The sequence below is a fragment of the Chaetura pelagica genome, unplaced genomic scaffold (assembly GCF_000747805.2).
Source record: "Chaetura pelagica isolate M959 unplaced genomic scaffold, ChaPel_1.0 scaffold456, whole genome shotgun sequence".
Classification (NCBI taxonomy): Eukaryota; Metazoa; Chordata; class Aves; order Apodiformes; family Apodidae; genus Chaetura; species Chaetura pelagica.
This window is the reverse complement of record NW_009953574.1, coordinates 424550-433889: the sequence shown is the minus strand read 5'-3', so window position 1 is coordinate 433889 and position 9340 is coordinate 424550.

Sequence of the window (9340 nt, the reverse complement as noted above, 5' to 3'; positions counted from 1 at the left end):
AAAAAAGCCACAAGAAGACTTCATCTGGCTCAAACAGAGAATGGGAACAAAATGTTTCTCTAGGGAAAAACATTTCCTACACAGCTTTGTTCAAATACATGGTAGTACACAGGCAGTTAGAAGCCTAATAGCAAGAGATGTGGGTCCAGCAGAGCCACGGGCACGTTTCTGATGACTTGCTGCTCTTCTGTGGGATGGCAGCTTCAGAGGGAAGTACAGGAAGTACACATAGTCATTAACAGAGTCTGTGCAACTTTCTTCTTTATACAAGAAGGGAAAACAAGACAAAAAAAGGGTTTATTGAATCATCCAAAGCCACAAAGCAAAGCTGGAAGAGGCCTGTCCGTCACTTTTAACAACAACAAAAAAAGGAGAAGTATAAGTAAAGTAACATACTACAACCCATTTTATTTTTTTTAATAACTGTTGAGAATGAGGAGTTTTCCTATGGTGACCTTTGATCCATCCCTGCTTAGTGTCCTGGCAGGCTCTGCCCTTGCTGTCCAGTTGAGACTTGTCACCACTTGCATCTGCTGCTGGCCGACCCCCACTCCCAGCCTGCCCTGCTGCACTTTCTTCACACAGTATTTCTCTCCCTGGCAGTGGTGCAAAAACTTGGGGACCTGCCTGAAAAACTTCTTAAACACATATGTTGAAGTCACTATCCCAGCCTTGCCTGCAACTTGGTGATCTCCTGTGTGGGTAAGGTCTTGTTTCAAGACACTAGCCTGAACTGGGTGAGAAAACTGTACTTGTGGAGTGCTCAGTTCAACACATCCATTGGCTGTCCTTTGACAGATTCACACAGCTTCTTGCAGACCTTTGCCTACTAATTCCTTTGTTTTGAACAAAACAAAACAGAAAAAAAAAAAAAAAAGCCACAAGAAGACTTCATCTGGCTCAAACAGAGAATGGGAACAAAATGTTTCTCTAGGGAAAAACATTTCCTACACAGCTTTGTTCAAATACATGGTAGTACACAGGCAGTTAGAAGCCTAATAGCAAGAGATGTGGGTCCAGCAGAGCCACGGGCACGTTTCTGATGACTTGCTGCTCTTCTGTGGGATGGCAGCTTCAGAGGGAAGTACAGGAAGTACACATAGTCATTAACAGAGTCTGTGCAACTTTCTTCTTTATACAAGAAGGGAAAACAAGACAAAAAAAGGGTTTATTGAATCATCCAAAGCCACAAAGCAAAGCTGGAAGAGGCCTGTCCGTCACTTTTAACAACAACAAAAAAAGGAGAAGTATAAGTAAAGTAACATACTACAACCCATTTTATTTTTTTTAATAACTGTTGAGAATGAGGAGTTTTCCTATGGTGACCTTTGATCCATCCCTGCTTAGTGTCCTGGCAGGCTCTGCCCTTGCTGTCCAGTTGAGACTTGTCACCACTTGCATCTGCTGCTGGCCGACCCCCACTCCCAGCCTGCCCTGCTGCACTTTCTTCACACAGTATTTCTCTCCCTGGCAGTGGTGCAAAAACTTGGGGACCTGCCTGAAAAACTTCTTAAACACATATGTTCAGACACCAGAGGAAAGCAGAACATTTCATCCTTTTGCTGGAAACATGGGAGGTTAAAGGATAAAGATTACTTACCTCCCATTATACGGCGCTTTGAACTGTAGTCTGTTTTTTTAAACTTTAACATGGGGGAAATGTGTGATGTTCCATCTCTTTGTGTTTCTTCTCTGAGATTGTTTTTGAGCATCTCCTTGTAGCTGTTTGACTCAAATCCTTTATAACTGAGGCTGCCTGGGGAGATCTTTAATAAATATAATCTAGGCCTTGGGCCCGTATAGCTCTTAGGAAGAATTAACTGGTTTGGAGCAGTAGACAGTCTTCTGAGCCAAGAGTGCAAAACACAAGAAATGTTAAGGAAAATAAATAGCCATCAACAAAAGGAGACAGGCATGGGGTTTGATCCCTGTTTTGTCCTGCTACAGTTTGTGGCAGAAAGACAAAGATATCCACCTAATGAGGAAGAAATTAATGAGCCAGGTTTGATCCATACACGGTATTTCAGGTAGGGAAAATATTCCATCCCTTTGAGGTACCTTTATCCAGATCTTCTCCCTTCAGTGATCTTCCTCAGTCAGTAGCCAGATTTCATGTGAAAGGTTTTTCCTTTGCCAGAATATGAACTTCAAAGTGTGAGAAAAATGGGTTTCATCCAGCTGTAGGTCTCAGATTGAGCGACCAGGAATGCTTGTTTTATTTACTTTACTTTGGATACTAATTCCCTCTTACTCATTCTGTCTCTTTGGGGATAAAGCAGAATTTTCTTACCACTAAGACTGAGAATAAGAAACATGGTTCACATCCATGGTATTTTGCAGACATTCCCTTTATGCTGAAAGTTTCTGCTCACATCTCCAAAACACGATCACCAGTTAGAACTGTCTGATTCCAATAACTGGAGTGGAGAGAGAAAAGCCTTAGAGGAAAAAAAACACAGATAGGCCTTGGCAGTGGCAAGACAGAAAAACATAAACTATTCCAGAGCATTCACATTAATGAAGACACTAGCCACATCCATCACGAACGTGTGAGGGTTAATTCAACCAACAGCACAGGGCTGGAATTCTATACTGTGAGCTACTTAACTTGGTACCAGAGGGGCACTGTGCCCCAGTTTATCACTGAAGTCTTAGCATGTACCGATGCTTAGTCCAAAGGTTTTTAAAAGCTAGGTTATAAATGCTGGACCCCACTCCAGCCTTCCCTCCCTCATGATGCCTAGTGCAAACTGTAGTGGGAGTTATGGATCAGCCTATACTGGCCTATTTTCTCACTCTGTATGCTGCCTCTTACTGATTGCAGTAACCACAGAGCAGCATCTGGAGCAGTGTAAGATGTTCCCTTCAGCACTGACTTGCAGGACCAGTAGGGAGAGGCCAGGACAACCCCAGACATCCCAGTCTCCATCCAACAAAGCTACGCAGTTCAGTTGTCAGCTGGAGAGCATTTGATAGTCTTGCAGTGATGTGTCATTAATCATGACACTATTTTTTCTTCCTGTTGAATTTGCTAAAAGAATACGCTCAGCACTCCTTTCGTCGAGCTGCCATATTTCTGTTAGATTTCACAAGCAAATGCTTCATGTCTCCATAGGACAAGCATTGAGATTATCACTGGGCTGCACTAGCTCCAGAGTAAACCAGGGAGAGCTACATGACTCAGTGCAGCCGAGTCTGTGAGGCAAAAATAGCAGGCTGGTGTGCTGAGATGATGGAGAGAATCAAAGAGACACTGTCTACCAAAATGAAAATGTCTGCAAATGAGCGTTCAGCCAATGCAGAGCCAAAAGAAATATTTCTTCCATGGACTTATTTATTTTTGAAATCTGAAAGGAAGCAGTTGCTAAAGACAAATGGACATTGTGCTGAAGGCTTTAGAAATGAGATGTGGTGGCACAAAGACACTGATAGTGAAACTGCCATCACTGATCTTCATTGTTCAAGCCAAGAGGGACTGAATAAAAGCTTGAGCTAAAGCCAACAGAAGTGAATGGGAAGATTCCTACTGCCTATAATGAGTTTTGGCTCTGAATCTAGGTGAAGAAACATAACTAGCAATGAATAAACTAGATTCTGAAAACCCTCTCACCCTTAACGGAACACAGTGATATTAGTAAAATGACAAAGGGAGTCTGTTTTCGATGCAGTTTTTTCAAAAAGTGGCTGTGTCCCACATTGAATTAAAAAATGTAACGTCATGCACTGTCCTTGCACAGGTCAGCAGCAGCAGCAGCCATCAGACTAGATCTCAAAGCAGAAAACCCAAACCTGTCCTGGCTCCCCTAGCACAAAGTCTCTCTTCCACCTGCCCGCTTGCCAGCAGCTTTGGCTGCCACTGCTGCCTGGAAAGGTTGGGGTGTCATGCTGAAGAGGACAGAGGGCAACTAGGAAGAGCCATGAATATAAACACAAAGCACTTCAAGAAAGTAAGTACCTGCCTCAGGGCTGTGATGTGTCCTTCTTAAGATAGAATGACCTGGTGCAGCCCTGGGGCACTGCAAAACCTAGGTTTGTTGGCACAATTAATTGTAAAATTAAGGAAGGAGGTGAAGAGAGAGTTTATGGGAGCATGGCAGGAGGGTTTCATCTGTCTGGTTCCTGCTCACCCCAGGGGTGAGTACGGAAGGAGAGGAGAAGAAATATTTAATATTTCTTCATTGTCTATGCTTCAAATAGAATCCAACCTTAGGAGACCATGATGGCTTTTGCAGGCAGGCTGACTTGGATGTGAGAGTCTTTCTCAGCAAGGTCACCCAGTGAGTCAGCGACAGGCCAGGAATAGTGCTCAGGACCAGCATGTCTGAGAGGCTGTGTGGAGCTGGAGACAACAGGCTTCCCTTTGTCTCCAGGGAGTCACCACCCGAGCCAGGGAGCCATGCTCAGGCCCTTGTTTCAGTATAGTCCATGCCATAAATTTCAGAGATAAAGTATACACTTCTTGCATGCTGTTTCCTGTAACAAAAAAGCTTGCAAGACCTTGCCATCCCAGTGACTGCATTCTGCTGTTTTGCCTGTAAACGAAGTCAGATATGTTCTTCCTGCTCAGTTTCCTTCTCCAAGTTTCCCTGTTAGTGGTCTCTTAAACTCAGTGAAACATCAGACTTTAGATGTGAGGAATGATCTAGTTGTCAAGGCATTAGCCTCCAGTTCAATAGCAGGATTCAAACTGCTCCTCTGCCACATCCCACCTGGAAGAGTCACTCGACCTCTCTGTCCCTCCTCTCCATCTGTGAAGCTGGGTTAAGTATATATCCTAAAGACACAGGGGACTCATAGAAGTTGTGCTCCAGAATCTGAAGTAACACCAGCTATCGAGTACTCTAGTTATTCTGAATAAGGAGTCTCAGCTGGCAAGAAAATAGGTTTCCTAGCAAGGTGAGAATGTGCTTTAGGGTTAAATGGGAGAAGGATGTCACAGGTACCATGATATGGGGGGGAGACTGACTGGTCCTGGCAGGCTGAATTGAAGGTACAGTACAGGAAAGCCTGTGTCCCATGGCAGGAGAGTTCTGCTTCTTTCTACCCACAATTTTCAGTTAATGGATGAGGCTCAAGTGAAAAAAAGATGCTGCTCCTCCTTTTTTAAAAAAATAAAACCATGTTTTCTGAGGCCAGGCACCTGCCATCTCACAGCCTGTTTACTAACTTTTAAAGAACAAAGCAGTTATTTTTAAAAAAGCCTTAATATCCCTAGCAATGCCACAAGGGTGTACAGAGGTTCTTTGTCTTCTAGGCATCAGGAAGAATGAAAAATACTGCAGGGATTTCATACACTGAACAACAGAGGTGGGAATAGGAAGGGCTTTCAAAAAAGATTTAAAAATCAGCAAGGTGGGCTCTGGAGCCTGACTTCTGCATTTCTCTTCTCTGCTTCTCTCTCTCTTAAAATTGCTTTGAACAAGCACTTGTCTTAGTCTCTTGGCTGGTGTGTTTGACAATTAGGATCGAGATCTCTATAATCACAACCTTTTTGGTTGTGTAAGGCAGTACTTTGTTCAGACAAACTTAAACTCACAGCCTGTTTCAAAAATGCAACCAAAACATGGAACTGCTTAATCTCTTTTTTTTCTTAGCTTTAAGCTCCTTGAGCCAGACTTGCTCCATTTCTCCACACACAGCACAGAGTCCACACTGACTGCTGGAGAAATTGCCATCTGCAGCTAACTGTCCATGTGCTCTGAAGCTGTGTCTCTTGTTACTTATGGGTTTGTGGCAGCACTAAGTAGGTCGCAGAAAACTTTCTGTTCTTCTCTACACTAAAGGAACATCCTCAGATTTGTTGTTCCTTGGTATTGGCTTAATCTAAGATGGGATTTGTTGGCACAGAGGCAGGTTGTTTTCCTGCAGCAGCAGAGATGCTGAAACAGAGGAACTTGCCTGGGAGGCTTCAGCCATTTTGCAGGAAGGGATCAAAGGAGAAATCCACTGGGACTGCTTTGGGTTTGTCTCTATCCGTACTCAGATTTCAAAAAAAAAAGGACCAAATCACACAAAAACAGTTGGGAAGAAGGGAGGGAATTGCACTTCTCTCTGTCCACACAGTGTGTCACTCTTACTCCATGCCGTTGTACATTCATATAACATTCCTATGGGATCATAAATGACTTAAAGGAGCAAACCTCACTGACTTACTCGCAGTCCATAAAACTGTCTCTGTGCAGGTGAAGTGGGGATTTTACTGGTGGCATCTTCAGCCTGCAGAAAGATTAAACCAGCAGCTTCTTTTGAAGGAAGAGACAGCTTTGGGAAATGAGCCATTGAGGTATCCTGCCAGCACCAATGGGTTGATGGTGTTGCAAAGCCAAGAGCTGCCTCTTCCTTTCCAGCATTATCACAGACAACTAGGGAAAGCAATTGTCCTTTCAGTCTTTCCTTCATGATTCACAGCCAAGCTTCCTATTTCCACCTGCTGAATTCTGCTTGCTGGAGCCAACAGGAATGAGCACCAACACTGACAGCAGAACCTCTTTAGAAGGATTTGACTGTTGCTTTCACAACAGCCAAAGGCAAGAAGACCTTCTAACTCTAGTTTCTGCCTCCCATGGCCTCATCACGTTTTCAGACCTTCATCTCAGCTCTTATGCACCTCATTCAGCGGTACCATTTTGTTTTCCTTCATCTGCTTTTGCATGATGAAGCCCTTCATGCCCTCCCAGGTCTTTCTGAGTCACACTGGCTTCTCACAGTGACCCTTCTGCTCCCCTTTGTCACCAGACTGTGTACCCTCCCACCCCACCAGGCTCCTCTGCTGCTTTCCTGCTTCAGTGTGGCCCTGATCTGTCTTCGCAGCCTGCCCTACCCCATCAGCCTTCCTCCTGTTCTTACCCTCCTTGCTTGTTTGAACAGTTATGCCACATGTCCATGGCTAGCTACTGTGCTGTCCCAAACACTGTGTCCCCCCACACAGTGCCACATTTGCTGTGGACTGCTTTTGTCACAAGCAAGATAAAGCCATTGCACTATTCTGTCTTTAACATGCCCTGCGACACCCAGCTCCAAGGAGTAGCAAGTTTGACCCAGGGCAAATTGGAGGGAATGTGCTTGTTTTGGTAATAACAACACTCCCACTTTCCTTGATTAGATAGTGATGATAGTTGGCGTGGGAAGAGGCAAAGTGCAGGTTTGAAGGAGGCATGTAATTGTGTTGGAGGTTTACCTAGGGGGTAAGATTCAGCACATCTTTCTATTCCCCAGCTACATTGACTCTATTACTCCGTTTCAGCAGCTTTTTCTTACTCTATTAGAGGTATATTGTGGTGGTCTCAGAAACTTTCAGTGGGACTATTTCAGGAATAAAGGACTACTCAAAATGCTTTAAAGTAGCAGTACCTGGCAGATGGAGACTAATACAGAGATATAACAAAATGCATTTCAGAAGGTACATTCTGCCAATTTTATGCACTGTATTAAAATTGAATAGGCATAAAACCACCAAGGTTATGCAGAAATCTAACTGATTCATAGAAATAGTTTTAAAACGTATCATTTGCATCTTCTGTTAGTGTATGTTGGCAAGGAGCTATGCTGCTATACACTGTCTTCCTGTGCCATATCATTGACTAACAAATGAGTTGTCTGCCATGGATTGTTGGAGTATGGTCATGAATTGTAGACTGAAATTATTAGCCTGTGTTAATGCATATAGCATTATTCTAGAAGAGTTTTTATTTTAGTCCCATGAATATCAAAATAATGCCACAGCTTGATGGGTGAATAATAGCATCCTTCAAAGACCTTCTCCTACCCCTGGAAACCCAAGCTGAAGTTTAGATGTCCCTTTGACAAGTAATGTCATGACACTCTTGCAGCTCTGATATTAACTCAATTCTGTGTGATTTGACTGTTCTTTGTCCTCTTCCTTAAGTCAAGAAAGCAATGTTCCTGAATGACAAGGAAGATGTTCCAGGGTCAGTTGCTAATACTTGGTTTTTGCCATCTTGTTTGGCAGTAGCTTATTACAAGTGTTGGCCTGGACAGCAGTAGAGATTTTTCATTGGATTGCAATGCTGTGGTGATCAAGAGCTATTTACTTTTTCAATCTCATAGCAATGCTGATGTCACTCCTCCACTCCCTCCAAACAAAAAGCAAGATAGGGAAAATAGTCTAGAAAAGAATGGAAAGCATGGATCTCATTTTAATAATGAGTGTCCACTGAACAATTCCCTTCCCCTGGGTGGGTGTCTTGGCTTCCTGCTTTCCATGGACCACATCCCTCTGGCAACTATGGTCATTGTTTACACTGGGAAGTAATTTTTTTCTGTTAGTTCTTGCTTCTTTTAATGCAATTTACCAGCTGGAGATCAGGAGGCAACCCAGCAGCGTGGGAGCAGCCAGCTCCCTGTGCTCCCCCAGCCACCAGCCCTCACACCTCCACCTGGGGCTGCTGCCATGGCTGCAGAGGCTACACTGCTCTGAGCAGAAACACAGCAAATCTTTTCTTTGCCTTCTGATGTTCCTTGTACTTTTGCATGGGGGAGGAAGAGAGGCAGGTTTGAGACCCAAGGGATGCTTGCCTGCAGATACTTGCAGAGAGGCAGTGCATTTCTAAGGATGCTAGTAGGAAATAAGAGTCAGTTGGAAACAGCACAAAGGAGCAGATGAGGGAGAAGCAGCTTCCTGCAGTGGTCTCCATTTAGCACACAAAACCAGAAGGCCATCCATAGTACATCATATCAAAGATTAATCTGCTCCATCATCCTGTCTGACAATGGCTCAAATTGGAGGCATTTAAGAAGACAGTGAGGAAATAGTCTTTTCCAGGATTAGTTTCCCAGCCTAGAACTATGCTTACTGAGAGCTGGTGTCTTTTTACTTAGTAAGTCTTGGTGTTTTTGTCTGCTATGACTTTAGCTACTCTCTTCTTGAGAGCATAGGGCTTTTAATATCCACAGCAAGGTTTTCCATAGCTTGTCAAGGTGCATGCAGAAACACCTCCTTTGGCTTCTTTTGAGCATGCCATCTGCTAGTTTCATTTACTGCTCCCCAAGTTTCTCAGTGCAGCTCCTGTTGCCTCTTCATGCTCCTTGTGCCTCTCCCAGGATTTTACAAACCTACATAATTTCTTCCCTCCCTCAGTTACCTGTTTTTCAGACTCCCAGTTTGCTTAGCCAGTCCTGGCATTGAGGCTGTTCCATATCACCTTTTTATTTTTAACCTTTTCCAGTGGAGATCAGTCTCTAACTTGATGCTAATAGAAGAAGCAATAACTTTTCTGCACCTATGGGAAAAAAACAAACCAACAAACCAAAACCAAGCCCACAGAGTGATGAGCAGGCCAAGTCTGCAGAAATGGGATTCAGTGGAAATGGGATAGTTTTG